Consider the following 24,242-nt stretch of genomic DNA (forward strand, 5'->3'; position numbering starts at 1 on the left):
GGGAGATTTTGAATTTCTGCACACACTTTTGGACACTGGACACTTTTGGATTGTGTGAGGCCCAATGAATATCTGAGCGCTATGTGACAGGCTCGATGGCACAGCTGTGACCTAAGTGACTAGAGGATAAGTGAGATTTTGAATCTCTGCACACACTTTTGGACACTGGACACTTTTGGATTGTGTGAGGCCCAATGAATATCTGAGCGCTATGTGACAGGCTCGATGGCACAGCTGTGACCTAAGTGACTAGAGGATAAGTGAGATTTTGAATCTCTGCACACACTTTTGGACACTGGACACTTTTGGATTGTGTGAGGCCCAATGAATATCTGAGCGCTATGTGACAGGCTCGATGGCACAGCTGTGACCTAAGTGACTAGAGGATAAGTGAGATTTTGAATCTCTGCACACACTTTTGGACACTGGACACTTTTGGATTGTGTGAGGCCCAATGAATATCTGAGCGCTATGTGACAGGCTCGATGGCACAGCTGTGACCTAAGTGACTAGAGGATAAGTGAGATTTTGAATCTCTGCACACACTTTTGGACACTGGACACTTTTGGATTGTATGAGGCCCAATGAATATCTGAGCGCTATGTGACAGGCTCGATGGCACAGCTGTGACCTAAGTGACTAGAGGATAAGTGAGATTTTGAATCTCTGCACACACTTTTGGACACTGGACACTTTTGGATTGTGTGAGGCCCAATGAATATCTGAGCGCTATGTGACAGGCTCGATGGCACAGCTGTGACCCAAGTGACTAGAGGATAAGTGAGATTTTGAATCTCTGCACACACTTTTGGACACTGGACACTTTTGGATTGTGTGAGGCCCAATGAATATCTGAGCGCTATGTGACAGGCTCGATGGCACAGCTGTGACCTAAGTGACTAGAGGATAAGTGAGATTTTGAATCTCTGCACACACTTTTGGACACTGGACACTTTTGGATTGTGTGAGGCCCAATGAATATCTGAGCGCTATGTGACAGGCTCGATGGCACAGCTGTGACCTAAGTGACTAGAGGATAAGTGAGATTTTGAATCTCTGCACACACTTTTGGACACTGGACACTTTTGGATTGTGTGAGGCCCACTGATATCTGAGCGCTATGTGACAGGCTCGATGGCACAGCTGTGACCTAAGTGACTAGAGGATAAGGGAGATTGGATTGCTTTTAAAAAAGCAGTTTGTGGAGCAGTGGGTAAACAGCAATGCCAGCCTGTCAGGAAGCCTTAAAAGGCAGCCCAACAACCAAAACCACTGATACACCACAATATAGCCTCCCCTTGCACTGCACACACAGTGACTGGTGTGTTGTGCAGGCCAAATTGCTATCAGCAGCAGAAGCAGTTTTTTTTTCTTCTCAGCAGGACAAAAAAAAAAAATTGGGATTGCTTTTAAAAAAGCAGTTTGAGGCCCAATGAATATCTGAGTGCTATGTGACAGGCTCGATGGCACAGCTGTGACCAAAGTGACTAGAGGATAAGGGAGATTGGATTGCTTTTAAAAAAGCAGTTTGCGGAGCAGTGGGTAAACAGCAATGCCAGCCTGTCAGGAAGCCTTAGAAGGCAGCCTAACAACCAACACCACTGATACACCACTATATAGCCTCCCCTTGCACTGCACACACAGTGACTGGTGTGTTGTGCAGGCCAAATCGCTAGCAGCAGAAGCAGTTTTTTTGTCTTCTTCCCTGCCTAACGCTCTCCCTACAGAATCAGCAGCAACCTCTCCCTATACTGAGATCGGCAGAAGTAAGATGGCGGTCGGCGTGCACGCCCTTTTATACCCCCTGTAACACCCACCAAAGCAAGCCAATCACTTGCATGCCCTTCTGAAAGATGGTGGTGACCCGTGCCTATGTCATCACGTTGCCCACAGTGTCCGTGGATCCTGATTGGCTGAAAAAGAGCGCAAAACAAACTTTTGAAACGCGACTTTGGCGCGTAAGTCGCCGACCTTGTGGCCGACCTCATCCTAGGGTCGGGTTTCGTTTCATGAAACCCGACTTTGCTAAAAGTCGGCGACTTTTGAATTTTTTCGACCCGTTTCGCTCAACTCTAGATGCATATAATAGCATTGATGTTATTGGTGATAATGCCTATAATATTGTGGCTATTGTGAGGCTTAGAAAGAAATTACATCCAGCACAATGTCACCGGCGATGGCGGCGCCTGCGCAGTAGCATCTATATCAACTATATCAAATTTTTTTGTTAGGAAGTTATAAGGGTTAAAAGTTAAACAGCGATTTCTCATTTTTACAACAAAATTTACAAAACCATTTTTTTAGGGACCACCTCACATTTGAAATGAGTTTGGGGGGTCAATATGACAGAAAATACCCAAAAGTGACACCATTCTAAAAACTGCACCCCTCATGCTACTCAAAACTACATTCAAGAAGTTACTTAACCCTTCAGGTGCTTCACTGAAATGAATGGAATGTGGAAGGAAAAAATAAACATTTACTTTAATTTTCTTTCACAAAAATTTTCCTTTAGACCTATTTTTTTTTTAGTTTCGCCAGGGTAACAGGAGAAAATGGACTATACATTTTGTTGTGCAATTTCTCCTGAGCATGCCGATACCCCATATGTGAGGGAAATCTACTGTTTGGGTGCACGGCAGGGCTCGGAAGGGAAGGCGCTCCATTTGATTTTTTGAATGTAAAATATACTGTAATAATTAGCGGTTGCCATGTCGTGTTTGGAGAGCCCCTGATATGCCTAAACAGTGGAAACCACCAACAAGTGACACCATTTTAGAAACTAGACCTCTTAGGGAACTTATCCAGATGTGTATTGAGCACCTTCAACCCACAGGTGCTTCACAGAAGTTTATAACATGGCGCCATGCAAATAAAAAAAAAATACGATTTTTCACAAATCTTTTTAGCTCCATATTTTGCATTTTCATAAGGGTAACGGGAGAAATTGCTCCATACAATTTGTTGTGCAATTTCTCCTGAGCTCGCCGATACCCCACATGTGGGAGAATACTACTGTTTCGGCGCATGGCAGGGCTTGGAAGGGAAGGAGCGCTGTATTGGAGAGCAGATTTTGCTGGAAGTGTTTGTGGGTGACATGTCACATTGTCAGAGCCCCTGAGGTGCCAGAACAGCAAAATCCCCCAAAAGTGACTGCATTTTACCAAATACTTCCCTGAATGAGTTCTTCTAGTGGTGCAGTGAGCATACTGACACCACTGCTGTTCCATAGAAAATTATACCATTGGGCAGTGAAGAAAAAATAATTACTGTATTTTTTGGACTATAAGACGCACCCCAAATTTTCAAAAGGAAAATAGGGGAGAAAAATGTGCAAAATGGGGGTCCATCTTACATCCGAATTCAGCTTACCGGGGGGGTGGAATCAGCACAGGTGCAAGAGTGGTCACAGACGTTGTTCGGTGGTCCAGGCTGGTGCGGTGGCTTCCGGAAGCTCCCATTCCAGGCTGGTGTGGCAGCGGTGCTCTGTGCTTGGGTGGAAGTGCTCTGCGTTGGGTCAGCAGCGCTCCACCTGTGGCGGCGGCAGCGCTCTGTGCTGGGGCAGCGGCACCCTGTGCTGCGTGGGGGGCTTTGCCGCCATTTTGTCAAAGCCTTAAGCCCCTGCAGCTCCATTGCTGTGATGCGATGGCCTCCGGGAGAATGGCAGGTGGGGGCGGCACATGCTCAGATTTAGATCTCGGCAACGAGATCTCGGGGCGAGATCTGAATCTGAGCATGCGCCGTTCCCAGCGGCCATTTTTCTGGAGACCACCGCATCGTAGCAATGAAACTGCAGGGGTCTCTGGACTTTGACAAAATTCCAGTGGAGCCCTCCACGCAGCACAGAGCGCCGCCGCCACAGCATTTGTAAGTAAATTCCTACTATAAGACGCATCCCTATTTCCCCACTAAATTTTTTGGCAAAAAGTGCGTCTTATAGTCTGAAAAATATGGTACATTTTTATCACTAAAATGTTGTTTTAACCCCAGATATTACATTGGAAATTAGGTAGATAGGTAAATGGTCACTAAACCCAGAGATGAATTCACAGAGGGGGGTCATTTCTAATTCCCAGAGGGGTGTCATTTCTAAAATGGGGTCACTTCAGGGGGGATTCTGCTGTTGTGGCACTTTGGAGAGCCGCTAAGTGCTAGAACAACAGAATCCCCCCCTGAAGTGACCCCATTTTGGAAATGACACCCCTCTGGGAATTCATCTATGAATATAGTGAACATTTTCTCTACATGGATGATTTCCAGAAACTCGTAGTGGAAGTTTTAGAGCAAAAATTGAAAAAATGTCATTGTAGTGCCCAATATATTGTGCCCAGCTTGTGTCTCTGGAGACCCCCCCACCTACCACCGGAAATTGTTAAGTCAGCTCTACTCAAATGTGTCTGTCACTAAATAAACCAAATGCTTGAATGTCAAAACAGTTCAAAGACGGGGTTCTGTGTGGAAGATTGTAAAGCCATCATGGAGGCATAAGGCTGGCAATGATGGGCATTGTGGGTAATAATAGCGGGTATCATGCCTCATTCCTCTCTAGGAACATACACGACATCTTCTCTGGGGGTTCTTTCTTGTTTCAGTTACTGGGATGAGTGCAATAAAATGTCACTCAGTGAGTCTTCTGACGTCTTCAGATTATAAAGGATTGGCGGGGACAAAATTCTCAAAAACAAGATTTTCAGTGACCTTTTCCTGATAATCAAGGAAAATATCTGCATTTCCGGCTTTTTTGTATAACACAAAAGAATTATATGTGGCCACCTGAAACAAATACATGACTAACTTTTTATACCAGATATATGATTTTCTTGATTCCTGGTATGGCTGTAGAACCTGATCTGCAAGGTCCACACCCCCATATATTTGTTGTAGTCAATGACAGACACAGGTTTTGGAGTAGTGGATCCCTGTTGGTCTGCAGTGGCCCTTGTGGAATCTGTGTGGATCGAGCTCAGGATAAAAATATCTTTATCCTTATACTTAAGGGCAAGCAGCTCTCCATTGTGTAAAGCCCCTGACTGCCCCTTTCGGAACTTTTTGCTGACCAATGATTGTGGAAACACCTGACGGTTTTTGCGAATAGTCCCACAAGCCCCTATGTTATGTTCAACCAGACTTTTAAATAGGGGTATGCTGGTGTAGAAGTTGTCAACATACAGATTGTAGCCTTTTTGTAAAAATGGCGTTATCAGCTCCCAAATGATTTTTCCCTATGTCCCCAGATAAGTAGGGCCTCCTGGTGGGTTTAGTTGGCTATCTTTCTCCTCATAAATGCGAAAAGCTGATGTGTATCCGGTTGGACTCTCGCACATTTTATAGAGCCTTATTCCAAAAATTGCCCTCTTAGAAGGAATAAATTGCTTGAGGTGCAGTCTTCCTTTTCCTTTTCTGTGATGATGGGTCTGATTTTGAATAGTCTGTCATGTTCAGGGACATTTCTGGGCAGGCATTGACTATTGTCGTTAAAATGACAAAATCTCATGAGCATTTCATAATGGGTCCTACGAAGAACAGCAGAAAACATAGGGGTGGCTTGAACAGGGCAGTTGGACCAATAGGACCGAATGGTTATTTTTTTTAACAAGTTCCATATTGAATGTAAGTCCTAAAAATGTTTTCCTTTCTAGGACATTAGTTGGTTCCATAAATTTGACCTAGCATAATAGGATCGTGGATTCTGGCTGATGAATTGGGACACATATAAATTTGTAGGACAATATGCTCTAGCAAGCTATCTGTCAGAAACAAATTAAAAAAATAATCGTTCCAAAATTTTCCACCTCCACATTTATACCAGGAATGGCATTAAAATTAGGGATGAATGGAGTAGCCGAATCCGAAGCCTCCCATCTGGGAAATGCTACATCAAGAGGCAAAGCCCCTTGGACATTGGTGTGCGCCAATTCACGAGCACTAGGGACAGCGCTAGTACTGGGCTTTGTTCCCTGAGTTGGAGACATTTCTCCAGAAGCGCTATTTGTCCTTCTTGTTGTACTGGTCCTTGTGTGTGAGGATGGACCAGAATCACTGCTCATTTCTGAGCTATCACTGTCGCTGCTACTAAAACCCTCGAAATCCACATCGCCATCTGACACTGCACTTTCTTCACTGTCAGAACATAAAAGTGCATAAGCCTCCTCTGCACTATAATACTGACGGGCCATTTTATTCGTTTATAGTTTTTTTTTCTCCGGAAATAGAAAACTCTCACGTAACATGACTGACGTGACCAAATTATTGGGGAGACAATTGAGAAAAGCCTAATTCTTTAGCCTACCCCTAACTGTAGAATAAACCCTAACTTTAGCCTAACAGTAACCCTAACTTTTGCCTAACAGTAACCCTAACTTTAGCCTAACAGTAACCCTAACTTTTGCCTATCAGTAACCCCAACTTTTGCCTAACAGTAACCCAACTTTTGCCTAACAGTAACCCAACTTTTGCCTAACAGTAACCCAACTTTTGCCTAATAGTAACCTTAACTTTCGCCTGACAGGAACCCTTTAGCCCCCGTCTCACATAGCGAGATCGATTTTGTGATGCATCAGCGATCTCACCTGCGTTCTCGCTACTTGTGACACATAGCGGCGATTGGGCCCCTGCTGCGGTGTTGCTGATCATGCTCGAATGTCCTGGGCCATTTTTTGATCGCTGGTGTCCCGCGGGCCAGCATGCATCGCTGTGTTTGACAGGGACAATGAGGAATGACCTCAGTACTACAGGTCTGAGAGACCGGATCCCAACGACTGTCGTATCATTCTATATCGCTGCTGCGTCGCTGTGAGATCTGACTTTGACATCTCACCAGCGACCATGTAGCGATGCACCAGCGATTCCTATTAGGTCATATCATTGTCGGGATCGCTGGTGCATCGCCAAGCGTGACAGTACTCTTACTTTAGCCCCAACACTAACCCTAACTATAGCATTAACTCTAACCTGCCTTGACTAAGGGTGCTGAGACTCTAGAAATGCGTTGAGAATGCAAGCATCTGTATTTTCTATGCAGGCATTTTAACTTCCTCTTTGTAACGTCTGATGTGAATAAAGAAATCTGTTTTCACAACATCGTGGAGCTGGAGAACTTCTTCCAATTATTTTTGCCTATGTAACATTGATTGGTTTCTTTATATTTGATATTTGGGAGGCAGAATGAACAAACAGTTGAACACCACACACTACTGGCTCATCCAACAAGGTTTTCTATTAGACTGTGAACTGTCATTGTCTTGGTAAATAATTAAAGTTTTTTACATAGTTTGCCATTTTTATGGACAGTTTAAGTAGAAATGTTCAAAAATATAAAACTCAAGGATATTTTATTAAAAAAATTGTTTTTTTATCCTAGAAGATGACTGTACCAAGCGATCAGAGGGACAGCTGACATCTTCAATTTTTAAATCTAATGATCTTGAGATCCTACAAGATACAACTGAAGTGAATGCTATTACTCCAGATATATCATCACCTATTCACAGTAAAGATCTGTCATCTGATCCTATGAAACAAGTCACATCTTCTGATTCTTTACCGATTACTAAGGAAATTCAAAGTCACAAAAGAGACATTAAAAAACAAACTGCTCCTAAAGCAAAGAAGCCATTTTCATGTTCAGAATGTGGGAAATGTTTTAACACGAAATCACAATTGGTTAATCACCATAGGACTCACACAGGGGAGAAGCCTTTTTCCTGTTCAGAATGTGGGAAATGTTTTAGCCGGAAAGAGCATCTTATTAATCACCAGAGAACTCACACAGGGGAGAAGCCGTTTTCCTGTTCAGAATGTGGGAAATGTTTTAAACAGAAAGAGCATCTTATTAATCACCAGAGAACTCACACAGGGGAGAAGCTTTTTTCATGTTCAGAATGTGGGAAATGTTTTACTCAGAAACCAAATCTTGTTACACATCAGAGAATTCACACAGCAGAGAAGCCATATTCATGTTCAGAATGTGGGAAATATTTTAAATGGAAAGTAAGTCTTGATCGCCATCAGAGAACTCACACAGGGGAGAAGCCTTTTTCCTGTTCAGAATGTGGGAAATGTTTTACTCATAATTCAAATCTTGTTAGACATCAGAGAATTCACACAGCAGAGAAGCCATATTCATGTTCAGAATGTGGGAAATGTTTTAAATGGAAAGTAAGTCTTGATCGCCATCAGAGAACTCACACAGGGGAGAAGCCTTTTTCATTTTCTTAATGTGGGAAATGTTTTACTCAGAAACCAAATCTCATTACACATCAAAGAATTCACACAGCAGAGAAGCCATATTCATGTTCAGAATGTGAGAAATATTTTAAATGGAAAGTAAGTCTTGATAGCCATCAGAGAACTCACACAGGGGAGAAGCCTTTTTCCTGTTCATAATGTGGGAAATGTTTTAGCCGGAAAGAGCATCTTATTAATCACCAGAGAACTCACACAGGGGAGAAACCTTTTTCCTGCTCAGAATGTAGGAAATGTTTTAACCAGAAAGAGCATCTTATTAATCACCAGAGAACTCACACAGGAGAGAAGCTTTTTTCATGTTCAGAATGTGGGAAATGTTTTACTCAGAAACCAAATCTTGTTACACATCAGAGAATTCACACAGCAGAGAAGCCATATTCATGTTCAGAATGTCGGAAATATTTTAAATGGAAAGTAAGTCTTGAAAGCCATCAGAGAACTCACACAGGGGAGAAGCCTTTTTCCTGTTCAGAATGTGGGAAATGTTTTACTCATAATTCAAATCTTGTTAGACATCAGAGAATTCACACAGCAGAGAAGCCATATTCATGTTCAGAATGTGGGAAATGTTTTAAATGGAAAGTAAGTCTTGATCGCCATCAGAGAACTCACACAGGGGAGAAGCCTTTTTCATTTTCTTAATGTGGGAAATGTTTTACTTGGAAATCAACTGTTAATAAACATCAGAGATGTCACATAGGGGAGAAGCCTTTTTTATGTTCAGAATGTTGGAAACGTTTTAACCAAAATTAGATCTTCTTAAAGGGGTTGTCTCTTGTCATTCCTCATGTTTGCTGACAAAAGGATAAAACTAAACTTTATTAACTCAAAATGTAAAACTATACCCATAAATTTACCCCCTGAAGGTTAGTCAGAAGATGACTAATAGAAAAAACATGTACCCCACGTTTCAGTAGATAGGGTGATAGGGTATACACACTCACTCTCCAAGCCTCTCATTTCTGTGAGTTTTGTCATCCTCACCAAAGGCGACTCATCAGCAGACTACATTTAATATTTATCTATATTCAAGCCAGACTAGATGGAAAAAAACTAAAATCATGTATCATGTTATCCGAAACAGTCAGAAAACTAGCCCCATATTGGCAGATCCCAGACCTCAAACTATATACTGTGTAAGTTTATAACCCACTCCAGTGTCAGGAATAGATATTATGTGAAAATACAGTATAATTCTTGTGTTTTTCTCCTATAGGGACTGCCCTAGTTTGGTAATGTAACTGCTGTTAATTAGTAGTGCAAACAAATTGTCCTAGACTAAACTCAGTCTTCAGACGGCCCAATATGTACCACTCAGGGAAAACTTACCTGCTCCAAAGATCATTAGCAGCTTCTAACTAATGGCCATGCTGCGGTCTGTCAGGGAATGAGTGCAATATCGGTATAAAGACTAGGGATATGTGCAATCATAATGTCTGGGAGATGTGTGCCATTATTTAGTATGAATAAGGTAAGTGTTCCCTGAGCGGTATATACGGTATTTTCACATACTATCTATTCCTGACACTGGAGGGGCTTATAAACTTACACAGTATATAGTTTGAGGTCTGGGATCTGCCAATATCTGGCTAGTTTTCTGACTGTTTCGGATAACATGATACATGATTTTAGGGTTTTCTTCATCTAGTCCCGCTTGAATATAGTTCAATATTAAATAATCTCCTGATGAATGAATGATGAATCCAATGAATATTCATTTCTCTTAAGTAGCAGCACATGTGACTGCCGGCAGCAGCAGGAAGCCGGGGGCTGATACTGCACTCTACTGAAGAGCAATGAATACTCACCGTGATCTTTGAGGAACAGTCCTGGCGAGTACTCTGGCAAATATAATATTTTTTTTGTTTTCTGATGGGGCCATGCATACCAGGATGGGGGTGGGGGCAATAGGGATGGGGCCATACATAACAGGATCGGGATGGGGGCCAATCGTACCAGAATAGAGATGGGGCCCTGCGTACCAGGGTGAAATGGAGGCCCTGCATACTAGTATAGGGATGAAGGCGATCATTCCTGTCAGGATAGGGATGAGGGATCCATGCATACCAGGATAGGGGATGAGGGATCCATGCATACCAGGATAGGGATGAGGGATCCATGCATACCAGGGTAGGGGATGAGGGATCCATGCATACCAGGATAGGGGATGAGGGATCCATGCATACCAGGATAGGGATGAGGGATCCATGCATACCAGGATAGGGGATGAGGGATCCATGCATACCAGGATAGGGATGAGGGATCCATGCATACCAGGGTAGGGGATGAGGGATCCATGCATACCAGGATAGGGGATGAGGGATCCATGCATACCAGGATAGGGATGAGGGATCCATGTATACCAGGGTAGGGATGAAGGGGCCATGTGTATCAGGATAGGGATGAGGGGGCCATATATACCAGGATAGGGGATATTAAGTACAGAATTGACCACATTTTTTACTTCAATTTTTTTCCTAATTTCCTCCTCTAAACCTAGGTGTGTGTTTATAGTCCAAAAAATACGGTATATATCTTAAATAATAGAGTGACACACTGGCGCTAGTCTACTTGGCCCAGAATAAAAAATTGGGCGTTCCCAGATGCTGCTGGTGATTGACAGGTTCTGTGCTAATACCTGCTAAAAAGAGACAAGCTTAAAATAGTAATTACAGCGCGCTATACTGGGAAAGACAAGGGTTAACATTAGACTACTCACTTGATAATGTATAGAAAAAACAAGATGTCCTGGAGGCTGGTTGCCTGGTCTTGGAAATATGGATAGCTGGCACAAAAAGTGAGATGAATAAATGAATGAATAAATAAATAAAGCCTATTTTTTTTTTTTTTGGTTTTGTTTTAGAAAATAAGCTACTTACTTGTTAGTGTATAGAAAAAACGCAATGTCCTTAAGGCTGATCGCTTTGTCTTGAAAATGTAAGTAGCTGCCAATAAAGTGAATGAATAAATAAAGAAGTAGAGTACGCTTATCTTACAAAAAAGGGGGGGCAAACCCTTAAGGGTTAAAAGAGATTCTGCTAGACTTACTTATTAATGAATCCGACCATAATGCATCCAACCTTGGAACTGTTACTGGGATATTGGCTGGCACATGTCCCCTAATCCTGGTTTAAATATAATTACTAATAAAAAAAAAAGATTTGAATATCAGAAAAAAAGCCAAAAGGTACCAAGGAATAATGATAGATGGTTGGGGTGGAGGCTGAGGCTAACCTTGCCGAATGCTTGTGGCTGAATATCCTTAGATAAATCAAGAGCACCTGGTACTAGACTGTTCTATGCAGAGGCAGACCTGTGACATGGGTGAGGGTTAGAGGAGGCTTGTGCTGGCTGGTATAGTGCAGGGAGGGTGGCACTTACTTGGAAGCTGGTGGTCGGTGGTGCAGTCAAGCGTGCTAGGTGGGGTGGGTGATGACCGCTGCTGCGGGGCAGTGAAGCAGTGCGGATCGCCGCTACCTTGCGTGCTCCGGCCGTGAGCGACGCTGAGGAGGTCGGCGTGTGGTGGGGGCAGGGTGTAGCGTGACGTCACACTGGGAAAGGACGGTGGCTGGCTAATGGCACAAAACCAACGCGTTTCGAGAGAACGTCTCTCTTCATCAGGGTTGTGCCTGTCATTGCATAGAGCGTCCTTATAAAGTATCCTGAAGCCCTGCAGAGTAATCACCTGACCCACAGCTGCCTGATAAGAAAGCCTCATTAGGAGGAGAGATTGTGGATTCAGTGAGAATCAAAGGGAGGAGGGGAGGACGGCAGTGTCTGCATCTAACCCTAAAGCAAGTAGAGGTTGCATGAGACTGAATCCAAATGGATGGACATCGAGAATATGTGTATATAAAAGGGAATGAATGATGAGATTAAGAAAGACATAAATAAAATATGCATGTGGTGTAACCTTTATTTATTAACATAATTAAAATAGATTAAAAAATGAGAATGCAAATATATATAAAAAATATATATATCAAGAATAATACTAAAAATAGGAAAAAATATAAAAATTAAAATAAAAAGTATGTGCATATTTCAAAAAGCCCCATTTTATCGGGCCCTGTTTTTCATTTATGGGCTGATCAAAAGGTCCGACATTCATATGAAATCATGTCCATACTTCTGATGTAGCTTCACTTTTAAGCCCTTTTGTTTGGGGCTTAGAACTTGTACCACAAAGTGAGGAAAAAACTAGAACGCATAGAGCTCAATTTCGTGATTCAAACCTGCTGGGGCTAGTGTCCAGGGTAAAAATCCATCTGGATTCCACTCGGGACATTGCTTTGAGATAGTCGCCCCTTCTATGATTTGGCTTAACTAATTGTATGCCCATATAGGAGACACCTCTGCGTGATCGATTGTGCATGTCTGCAAAGTGGCGGGACAATGGATGTCCCTTATATCCCTTTCTAATGTTGTTAAGGTGCTCCTTGATCCTCACTTGCAGAGGTCTCTTAGTTCTGCCTACATACAATATGGAATCCAGATGGATTTTTACCCTGGACACTCTAGCCCCAGCAGGTTTGAATCACGAAATTGATTGTGTTATGGAGCCAGTTTGTTGACTGCTAAAGCAAAAAAGGAAAAACTATACAAATAGTTTAAATCAGGGGTCTCAAACATGCGGCCGCGGTGCACCACATGTCTCACTCCCGAGGCAAGGGGAAGGCATGCATTCAGGAGCGGCAATGGCATTGGCTGTTCTGTGTGCACACACTGCACAGGACCTGTGATGAGGTCACAGGAGGGGGAGGAGTCAGGGGTCACATGATCAGGGGCCTCAGTGTGTGCAGGATGGACACTGCTGTCTGTGTGGTGGTTGTCATGGTGCTGGATGAAGGTAAGTTTATGCGTGGGTTCAGGAGGAGTTTACAGGATGGATGGAGCAGAGCCGTGTGTGATTGAGGTGTACGGAGCGGAGCGGTGTGTGTACGAGGTGTACGGAGCGGAGCGGTGTGTGTACGAGGTGTACGGAGCGGAGCGGTGTGTGTACGAGGTGTACGGAGCGGAGCCGTGTGTGTACGAGGTGTACGGAGCGGAGCCGTGTGTGTACGAGGTGTACGGAGCGGAGCCACGTGTGTACGAGGTGTACGGAGCGGAGCCACGTGTGTACGAGGTGTACGGAGCGGAGCCGTGTGTGTACGACGTGTAAGGAGCGGGGCCGTGTGTGTACGAGGTGTACGGAGTGGAGCCGTGTGTGTACGAGGTGTACGGAGTGGAGCCGTGTGTGTACGAGGTGTACGGAGCGGAGCCGTGTGTGTACGAGGTGTACGGAGCGGAGCCGCGTGTGTACGAGGTGTACGGAGCGGAGCCACGTGTGTACGAGGTGTACGGAGCGGAGCCGCGTGTGTACGAGGTGTACGGAGCGGAGCCGCGTGTGTACGAGGTGTACGGAGCGGAGCCGTGTGTGCACGATGTGTATGGAGTGGAGTCGTGTGTGTACGAGGTGTACGGAGCAGAGCCGTGGATGTATGAGGTGTACGGAGCGGAGCCGCGTGTGTACGAGGTGTACGGAGCGGAGCCCTGTGTGTACGAGGAGTACGGAGCGGAGCCGTGTGTGTACGAGGTGTACGGAGCGGAGCCGCTTGTGTACGAGGTGTACGGAGCGGAGCCGTGTGTGTACGAGGTGTACGGAGCGGAGCCCTGTGTGTACGAGGTGTATGGAGCGGAACCCTGTGTGTATGAGGTGTACGGAGCGGAGCCCTGTGTGTACGAGGTGTACGGAGCGGAGCCGTGTGTGTACAAGGTGTACGGAGCGGAGCCCTGTGTGTACAAGGTGTACGAAGCGGAGCTGTGCGTGTACAGGGTGTATTAAGTTTGAAAGGAATGCGGCCCCCCAGCTCAAATTTTTTTTATGTGCGGCCCATTTACTCTGCCGAGTTTGAGATCCCTGGTTTAAATAATCAAGTAATGCTATAATAATCTCATCTCCATTCTTACCCTTCATGTAAATACTGAATGAGGGACACTTGTTAAGTCTAAAAATAGGTTACATGCCTCTGTATAAAGAGACTGAGAGAAAGAAACAGAGAGATTCTGCCAAGGAATCCATGCATCTCAAAAGGACAAGAGACAGGACAGCAGCCATTTTACATCATGACTCCATTATGAGAAACACGGATCGATTATTCTATAGGAAATAACCTAGGGGTTTTCAGCCTCGGTTGGAAGAATACAGATCTGCTCCATTGACCATCGCTGAACCATGGATACGTTTGGAGAAACCAGGTTGTGATCCTCAGATCAATTGGTCTTTTACCTTGTATGGACTGTCATCTCCCTACGCTTGTCGTTACCTCCTCTCTGTGTGTGCCACAGCTGGGTAGTGACCCTGGAAGATCTGAAGTCACAGCTGCTATTATCCCAGCAGATCAGCGAAAGGGTGAGACTCTGTAATGTGCCCCATCTTGGGTCCTGTGCTGGGACTGTTCTATGTGTTATCTGCCTGTTCTGTGGTACAATAAAGCATTGCCCACACTGTGTTACCCTCACCCTGTGTTGTCTGAGTAGCGTTTTGCCCATGTTAAAAGTGGAGCAAGGTTCGGTGGGACGATCCCTGGTCCATGTGGTTTTGGCTAGTGGGCGGTGCTCATAGCATTCCGGCAGTGACAATCATAGAGGTCTACTGGAGACCTCTGGTTATCATGCCAACCCATCGGTGACCCATGATCATGTGACGGGGTCACCGATGGGCGGGATTTCCGGCACGCTTGCTGGAAGTGCGTATTGAATGCCGCTGTCAGAGGCTGTTCGGGGAAAATGGCAGATGTTCAAAACAGCTGACATGTGCCGGAAAAGATGTGAGCTCACCGCCGGAGCCCACATCAAAGGGAGGAAGTACATTTACACCCGAGGTCAGAAAGGGTTAAAGGGGATAATTTTTACAGAGACAGAAGTGGTAATTAATCATGTATACATACAAATAATTACAGAAATACACAGCTCCTAATGGTAAATAGTATAGAGTTACCACAAGAAAATATAATTTGTGTAAACCATGTATAGATATAAAAATTCAGGCAAATGTCAGATGTTGTAGCGCCATCTAGTGGCCATGTGCAAAAGTGCCACCATACAGTAACATGTATCCTAAGAGAGCGTCACTATCAAGGTGGAGATGAGATAAGTGCACCGTATTTATTGAGTGTAAGATAAATCCTTACATAGATATATGTAACCGGATTGTAGATCTATCACTGGATATCAGTGTATAAGGGGAATAGATCCTGTGCACTTATAGATGAATAGCTTATATAATGAGAGGACACAGAGCAAAGGGTATAAATAGTGAGAGAATAAAGAGCTGACAGCGCATTACATCCCTGGAGTACAGAGAGGAGATATAAAGTGCAGCCAGTGCTATATGGGATATCCCAGGAATACAGCACAGCCCATATAGTGTAAAGGAGGAACCATCCTAACAAGAGATGGGGATTACAGATCCTACAGACGACATGCCGGGAGTGTACAGAGAAAGATGGCAGAGTCACCACTATTCCCTCTTACTGGCGTTTCGCCCCGTCAGCTTCCTCAGAGGGTACGGATAAGTGTTTCCAACACACCAAGGTCCTGCACTAATCCAGGCAAGGGGAGTAACTCTGGGGTAAAGTGGGGGTGATTCTAAAGGAATTGGGGCTGTTCCCCGGTCACATCTTCCCCAGTGAAGCAGGAGGTTCAGGATGAAAACCTGTTGGTAAGACCAAGATGAATAATGCTGCATAGAGCCATCTGGTAGCGACCAATCAGGTGAAGTGATAGTGAGGGGGTCCGAAAACAAAACAATGCAGGTGAAAAGAGCCAAATGTGACCCCACCAAGTGACCAGTGAGAGTGCAACTGTGCAACGGGTAAGAAAAGAGAATAAACAGTGATATGGTAAAGATATAAAGAGAAAAGCAGCTTAATAACAGTGATGGATAATAAAATCTATGGGAAGTGTTTGTGGTGAAGTGTATACACTCCTAGAAATGTTTCCTCTACAATATAGAGATATAAATGATCAGTATTAGGACGTGTAACAAAGAGGAATCTGTTATTATATAGAGAGAATGTAACGAGCAATAAATGACGGGAATAATCGGGAATGAAATTGTTATTAATACTATAATGAGATCCCAGCACCTGACACTTCCCGGGATATATGGGCTTATATTAGAATCCCAATTACCAACTGGAAAGATAAAACAAAGGGAAAAGGGCGGAACAAAAAACAAGCCCCAAACACCTCATAACCCACAATGTAAGGGCAGAAAAATACCGGAAATATAAGTTTCTCTTCACACTGCAATATTAGTCACATGTGATCTGTGTCTCTCCCAGAAGAGAAGTCATCACAGCGTCATTCCCCGTAATAACCGTATAGAGGAGGAAATGATGGCGGAGAGAGCGTCCATTGTTAGAATAGTGGGGAGACACAGATGGGATCCAATGCTCCTGACTGTCCGGATGTCTAGAGGATCGTCACCATCGGAGAGTAAAGTGCAGATCGGCGATCTTGTGACCGTTGTATTATGGGGAAATAAGAAACAAATAAGACACATTGAGATCAGAGAAAACTGTTCTATGTAATAAAGAGTGCAGAGAACGAATTCCACCAAACCCCCTATAGGAAAGGGGAGAAGCTGAGAACTTCATCTACACCATTGGGATGTCAGGGGTTTAATCGCCGGATCCATTTAGTCTCTAATTATGACCAGATCTTTTCCCAGTCGCCCCCTATTGGTAACCAGGACCCTATCGGTGCCAGAGACACGGAGTAAGCTGGAATCACAGGTATGTGTTTTATAGTCAACTCCTCTAAATCAGAAGCCATGAACATAACGCTGACCTGACACAACTAATTTCTAACTTTCCCTGTAAGCGGCAGAAAGACGCAATTAACCCCTTCATGCTGCGGCCCATTTTCGTTTTTTTGTTTCTATTTTTCCCTTCCCTTCTTCCCAGAGCCATAACTCTTTATCTCTCTGTCCACATAGACATGAGGGCTTGATGTTTGCGGGGCGAGTTGTACTTTTCAATGACTCCCTTAATTTTACCACATAGTGTACTCAAAAACGAGGAAAAAATTCCAAGTGCGGTGAAATTGTGAAAAAACAATTCTAACATTGTTTATTGTGAATTGTTTTTGTACATTTTGTGGTATAATTGACCATGTAATATGATTCTCCTCATCACTATGATTACGGCAACACCAAACATGTCCAGTTTTTATTATTCTTTTAGTGGAGAAAAAAAATCTGAGGTTTGCAAAGAAACATTTTTGGAGCAGTTTCTCCATTTCCCGAGCCCCGTAACATTGTTACTTTCCTCCGGTGGAGCTGTATGATGGATTATTTTCTGCAGGACGAGATAACGTTTTTATTAGTACAATTGTGATCGCTCGTTACAGCATTTTTTGTGGAATTGTGCCATCCATAAATACGTAATTTTGTCATTCTCACTTTTTTCTATTTCCGGTGTTTACTGATCGGGTTAATTGTTTTTATGTTTTTTACAGAGGGGTAAAAGACACACAGGCAGTGCTGTACAAAAACAACAGATAATGTAACAAAAAAGAACAGCGAGCACCGAAGGAGATAAAAACTGCCAAGATCCTGTTATTAGAGAAGCCGATAAAGGCAATAATGTAGTGTTAGTAGCAATGGACAATATAGTAAGGAGCAGAAAGACAGCGATCAGAGAGCAGCACAGAGAAAAACAAGCGCTGATCCCACAAATAACGAGAAGGAACAACTAAGATCTTCTCTGAGATTTCACATAGAGAAGGGACGATTGTCTAAGGAATACCAGAGAAACTCTTCCCTGAATTTCCACACAAGCCGCATTGGTATTATATTCCTAAAGTCCACAAAGACGCAGCGCCCCCATCAGGTCGCCCGATAGTGTGCGGGGTCGGATCAGTAACAGAATCTTTATCTACATTTATAGACCGGTGTGTGAGACCATTACTGAGAATAGCACCTGCTCACATCAAGGACACCGGAGATTTATAGAGAACTGTGTCCGGTATAGATTGGCAGGAGGGTTATAGATTGGCTTTGATCGACGTCGGGAGCTTGTACGCACGAATTCCACAAATCACAGGACTGGAAGCAATAAAAAATCTATGGAAAAAACTGCTGAAACAGATGACTATATCATCCTGGAAAGCCTGAATGTTATATTGTCCCATAAGGCCTTCTCTTTTGGGAGCAGCTGGTCCACCCAGATGACGGGGACAGCGATGGGGGCGCCGGATGCTGCAGTTTCACTAATTTGTTCTTGCCAGACTTTGAAAATAAATATATTTATAGTGTAAACCCACCTGACACCTCCGTGTGGACCACCGGTACGTGTATGATGTGTTTCTGGTGTGGGCTGGTACAGAAAGGGGTTAATGATTTCATTAAATATATGAACGTGGAGAATAAGGTTAATATGAGATTTATTCACAATTTGCACAGAATAACTTAGATTTCTTAGGTGTGAATATTATCTGCCATGGTCTCTATGAATTCACCCTTATTTCTACTGGTGAAATTTTCCTGATCAAAGCTCCCATGTCATGTTCCACCAGTTATGTTACATACGTGATTATATGCTCATACCAGAAATTATATGTGGGAAGGACGACCCAACCCCTCCACAAAAGGCTGAACTCACACCGTTCCAATACTCCATAGAGTTTTCTCCAACATGGGCTTTCACGTCACTGCACCATCAAACACAAGAAAGATTCCACACAACTGAAAATATTCCCCACAGAGGAGATTCCCCCACAGGGTCAGAATCGCATTGGACAACTACATCGGGAAGAAATCTTCTGGATTTATAAACTAAACCCCCTTACTCCAAACGGCCTCAGTGAGATTACAGATGTTACAGAGGCTCCTGCTGCACCAGCCTGGGATAAGTCAGATCATCGCCGGATCACCGAACACCTCCTGTGACCCGGCTCCACCAGCGCTGCCGATCCACGCCCCCGGGTTTACTGAATTCAGACTGTGGGACAGACCCCCATTTGACGCATGAACTTATTCCCTATTTTCCTTCTGAAAATTTGGGGTGCGTCTTATGGTCCAGTGCGGCTTATAGTCCAAACCAATGAAGGGACTGCTGGGACCGTAACGGGGTCCATCTGAACCCCCAATGCAGAAGCCAAATGTCCTGAGAACTGGACCTGCTGGACCACAAATTGTCATTTCTCCAGGATTCCAAATACATAGTTGTCACATAGAAACTGGAGAACATGTCTGACATGCTCAGCATGCTCCTCCAGAGGACGCAAGTAACTCACTATATCATCCAGGAAAATTACCACAAATCTACCAATCAGTGAGAAAAATATAATTACTGACATTGTCACAGACTGCCGGAGCATTGGTTACCCCGAATGGCGGCATCAGGTTGGGTTTTCTTACAATGAATATTGGATTTATGTTGGGGCCCCCTGTCCCTGACAGCCGGTGTCGTTTCCCCTACAGAGGCTAATCCACAAGGGCACTGAGGAGCGAGACTCGGGCGAGTTTCTCCCAAATGTGACCCCGGCCTCAGCCGGACTCTGGAAGGGGGAAATAACCGAGATTTGGGCATTTTAGCTCCTGGTGTGGAGTCGATAGCACAATCATATGCCGCCATATAGTAGACGGCCGGTAACTGATGAGAATTCCCTCATGTGTGGGGTCTATTTCCCTCCAGAGAAATCACACGTTACACTCCACACATAACACTGTGCAGAGAAGGCGGCGCGGGGTAATTGTGCCAGTAGTGAGGGGAAATAATGGCGGGAATGTCACTGACTGAGGAGAAGGCTCCATGGAGCGTCTTCACTCCGGAGATCATGTGACCCCTGACTCCTCCCCTCCTGTGACCTCATCACAGGTCCTGTGCACAGAGCAGCCAGATATGTGGAGTGCGGCTCTGCAGATTAGTGATGGGCAGTCTGGCTCTTCTGGCTCCTTTCCCCACTTTTCTCCCTCCTGTCCCTTCACTATAAAGCCTGGGCCTCATTATACAGCTGTACAGGGGTCTAGTGAAGGCTTTTTAGCCCTTTCCTCAGACTGTAGCTCCTGGGAACAGGCCCTCACTCCTGTCCCTTCACTATAAAGCTTGGGCCTCATTATACGGCTGTACAGGGGTCTAGTGAAGGCTCTTTAGCCCTTTCGTCAGATTAGCTCCTGGGAACAGGCCCTCACTCCTGTCCCTTCACTATAAAGCCTGGGCCTCATTATACAGCTGTACAGGGGTCTAGTGAAGGCTTTTTAGCCCTTTCCTCAGACTAGCTCCTGGGAACAGGCCCTCACTCCTGTCCCTTCACTATAAAGCCTGGGCCTCATTATACAGCTGTACAGGGGTCTAGTGAAGGCTTTTTAGCCCTTTCCTCAGACCGTAGCTCCTGGGAACAGGCCCTCACTCCTGTCCCTTCACTATAAAGCCTGGGCCTCATTATACAGCTGTACAGGGGTCTAGTGAAGGCTTTTTAGCCCTTTCCTCAGACCGTAGCTCCTGGGCACAGGCCCTCACTCCTGTCCCTTCACTATAAAGCTTGGGCCTCATTATACAGCTGTACAGGGGTCTAGTGAAGGCTCTTTAGCCCTTTCGTCAGATTAGCTCCTGGGAACAGGCCCTCACTCCTGTCCCTTCACTATAAAGCCTGGGCCTCATTATACAGCTGTACAGGGGTCTAGTGAAGACTTTTTAGCCCTTTCCTCAGACTAGCTCCTGGGAACAGGCCCTCACTCCTGTCCCTTCACTATAAAGCCTGGGCCTCATTATACAGCTGTACAGGGGTCTAGTGAAGGCTTTTTAGCCCTTTCCTCAGACCGTAGCTCCTGGGAACAGGCCCTCACTCCTGTCCCTTCACTATAAAGCCTGGGCCTCATTATACAGCTGTACAGGGGTCTAGTGAAGGCTTTTTAGCCCTTTCCTCAGACTGTAGCTCCTGGGAACAGGCCCTCACTCCTGTCCCTTCACTATAAAGCCTGGGCCTCATTATACAGCTGTACAGGGGTCTAGTGAAGGCTTTTTAGCCCTTTCCTCAGACTGTAGCTCCTGGACACAGGCCCTCACTCCTGTCCCTTCACTATAAAGCCTGGTCTTCATTATACAGCTGTACAGGGGTCTAGTGAAGGCTTTTTAGTCCTTTCCTCAGACTGTAGCTCCTGGGCACAGGCCCTCACTCCTGTCCCTTCACTATAAAGCCTGGGCCTCATTATACAGCTGTACAGGGGTCTAGTGAAGTCTTTTTAGCCCTTTCCTCAGACTGTAGCTCCTGGGAACAGGCCCTCACTCCTGTCCCTTCTCTTTAAAGCCTGGGCCTCATTATACAGCTGTACAGGGGTCTAGTGAAGGCTTTTTAGCCCTTTCCTCAGACAATAGCTCTTGGGAAAAGGCCCTCACTCCTGTCCCTTCACTACAAAGCCTGGGCCTCATTATACAGCTGTACAGGGGTCTAGTGAAGGCTTTTTAGCTCTTTCCTCAGACTGTAGCTCCTGGGAACAGGCCCTCACTCCTGTCCCTTCACTATAAAGCCTGGGCCTCATTATACAGCTGTACAGGGGTCTAGTGAAGGCTTTTTAGCTCTTTCCTCAGACTGTAGCTCCTGGGAACAGGCCCTCACTCCTGTCCCTTCACTATAAAGCCTGGGCCTCATTATACAGCTGTACAGGGGTCTAGTGAAGGCTTTTTAGCTCTTTCCTCAGACTGTAGCTCCTGGGAACAGGCCCTCACTCCTATCCCTTCACTATAAAGCCTGGGCCTCATTATACAGCTGTACAGGGGTATAGTGAAGGCTTTTTAGCCCTTTCCAGAGACTGTAGCCCCTGGGCACAGGCCCTCACTCCTGTCCCTTCACTATAAAGCCTGGTCTTCATTATACAGCTGTACAGGGGTCTAGTGAAGGCTTTTTAGTCCTTTCCTCAGACTGTAGCTCCTGGGCACAGGCCCTCACTCCTGTCCCTTCACTATAAAGCCTGGGCCTCATTATACAGCTGTACAGGGGTCTAGTGAAGGCTTTATAGCCCTTTCCTCAGACTGTAGCTCCTGGGCACAGGCCCTCACTCCTGTCCCTTCACTATAAAGCCTGGGCCTCATTATACAGCTGTACAGGGGTCTAGTGAAGGCTTTTTAGCCCTTTCCTCAGACTGTAGTTCCTGGGCACAGGCCCTCACTTCTGTCCCTTCACTATAACGCCTGGGCCTCATTATACAGCTGTACAGGGGTCTAGTGAAGGCTTTTTAGCCCTTTCCTCAGACTGTAGCTCCTGGGAACAGGCCCCCCTCCTGTCCCTTCTCTATAAAGCCTGGGCCTCATTATACAGCTGTACAGGGGTCTAGTGAAGGCTTTTTAGCCCTTTCCTCAGACTGTAGCTCCTGGGCACAGGCCCTCACTCCTGTACCTTCACTATAAAGCCTGGGCCTCATTATACAGCTGTACAGGGGTCTAGTGAAGGCTTTTTAGCCCTTTCCTCAGTCTGTAGCTCCTGGGAACAGGCCCTCACTCCTGTCCCTTCACTATAAAGCCTGGGCCTCATTATACAGCTGTACAGGGGTATAGTGAAGGCTTTTTAGCCCTTTCCAGAGACTGTAGCCCCTGGGCACAGGCCCTCACTCCTGTCCCTTCACTATAAAGCCTGGTCTTTATTATACAGCTGTACAGGGGTATAGTGAAGGCTTTTTAGCCCTTTCCAGAGACTGTAGCCCCTGGGCACAGGCCCTCACTCCTGTCCCTTCACTATAAAGCCTGGTCTTCATTATACAGCTGTACAGGGGTCTAGTGAAGGCTTTTTAGCCCTTTCCTCAGACTGTAGCTCCTGGGAACAGGCCCTCACTCCTGTCCCTTCACTATAAAGCCTGGGCCTCATTATACAGCTGTACTGGTGTCTAGTGAAGGCTTTTTAGCTCTTTCCTCAGACTGTAGCTCCTGGGAACAGGCCCTCACTCCTGTCCCTTCACTATAAAACCTGGGCCTCATTATACAGCTGTACAGGGGTCTAGTGAAGGCTTTTTAGCTCTTTCCTCAGACTGTAGCTCCTGGAAACAGGCCCTCACTCCTGTCCCTTCACTATAAAGCCTGGGCCTCATTATACAGCTGTACAGGGGTCTAGCGAAGGCTTTTTAGCTCTTTCCTCAGACTGTAGCTCCTGGGAACAGGCCCTCACTCCTGTCCCTTCACTATAAAGCCTGGGCCTCATTATACAGCTGTACAGGGGTCTAGTGAAGGCTTTTTAGCCCTTTCCTCAGACTGTAGCTCCTGGGAACAGGACCTCACTCCTGTCTCTTCACTATAAAGCCTGGGCCTCATTATACAGCTGTACTGGGGTCTAGTGAAGGCTTTTTAGCTATTTCCTCAGACTGTAGCTCCTAGTCACCATGTGATCTCACCATAACCCTAACAAGCTAATTAAGGTGTGAAATCTTGGTCAAAATTATCTCAGTACACAAATCTCCCCGGGTGCCCAAAGTTTTGCATCGCCCTTTTTCCTTTTTGCAATTATGAAATTGTAAAAAAGTCTCTATATATATGTTTTATTATTATTTTTGCCTAAAATACAAAGGCCATGTGCCATCTTAGAGGTTCGGCCTTTTAGAGATCATTTCATCTTCATCTTACTACTGCTCACAATAACAGTCATTTTGACCAGGGGCGCCCACACTTTTACATGCAGCTGTCAATGCTTCATCCCGCTGGTGCTCAGTATTTAATAGGGTCTTACTATTAAACTTAATGAAAAGTTCGGTGAATGTCTTTGAGCTGTTATTACTAGAGATGAGCGAATATCGTCGGAGAAGTTGTTATTGGCTAATATCACTTACCGAATAGCTGCATCGGGACCTCGGATCCCTGGAGCGCTCCCGATAATCAGCTGCATGTGTCGCCCTCCATGCAGGTGCTGTGACTATCACACAGCGCGACACACGCAGCTGATTATCGGGAGCGCTCCAGCACACTGAGTCCTGCACACACTGAGGCCCCGATCATGTGACCCCTGACTCCTCCCCTCCTGTGACC

General features: G+C 45.2%; 1 pseudogene; it reads left to right on the plus strand.

The window, feature by feature from the left end:
- The window catches only part of LOC141073903 (uncharacterized), a 61,417-nt pseudogene that overhangs the window by 28,259 nt on the left and 8,916 nt on the right, over positions 1-24,242 (plus strand).

Source organism: Dendrobates tinctorius, unplaced genomic scaffold (genome assembly GCF_039654945.1).
Source record: "Dendrobates tinctorius isolate UK_male_01 unplaced genomic scaffold, ASM3965494v1 ptg000320l, whole genome shotgun sequence".
NCBI classification, from domain to species: domain Eukaryota; kingdom Metazoa; phylum Chordata; class Amphibia; order Anura; family Dendrobatidae; genus Dendrobates; species Dendrobates tinctorius.